Below are 687 nucleotides of genomic sequence, written 5' to 3'. Positions count from 1 at the left end.
GCAAGAGACAGGCAGAGGCAGACGGATAGATATGTTGCGGATTTATACGCAACAACGTATAAACGCACAACCAACCACTCAGACTACGTGAACACCGGTTCAAGGTTCTCTCCGTTTGCTGCAGGTTGCCTTCCTGCCCCAACCCCAGAGGAGGTGAAGGCTGTGGAGCTCAGTCGTAGCTCATCCTCACTGCGCTTCGACACGTTGCCCCTATTGCGGCTGCCTGTTCTCCACCATATTGAAATCGCTGCTACGAACTTGGAGGAAACCCTCAGGTTCTACGAAGACGTAATCAAACCACCATATTTTGATTTGTATTTACTTCAGCTTGACCCTGCATGGTGTTATCAGCCATTGGTTGCTAACTTCTGCCAGTGTGACTTTTCGTCTTCGCGCGCCCCCTTCGTGTATTTATACATTGCACTGCTTTTCATTTGGGGGATTTTAAAGCAGCACATCATTCATTTAGTTCGGCTGTGCAATTTGACATCGGCTTCGTGAAGCTAGCCTTGTTATGGCTGGGTGCCTCGACTGCCCCTCCTGCCAACCTTGGTGTTTACTTGAGTTCCGTAATTATTGTGGCACTTGTTTAGTTCTCGAAGGCGCAGGCTTTGTGTTGTTGCTGCTTGTTCCTGTGAAGGTGCTGGGTATGACGCTGATAGACAAGAAGACTGCCGGGGGCTTCGG

Source organism: Eimeria mitis, genomic scaffold (genome assembly GCF_000499745.2).
Source record: "Eimeria mitis Houghton genomic scaffold, Emh_scaff55, whole genome shotgun sequence".
NCBI classification, from domain to species: Eukaryota; Apicomplexa; class Conoidasida; order Eucoccidiorida; family Eimeriidae; genus Eimeria; species Eimeria mitis.
This window is presented reverse-complemented; position numbering follows the sequence as displayed.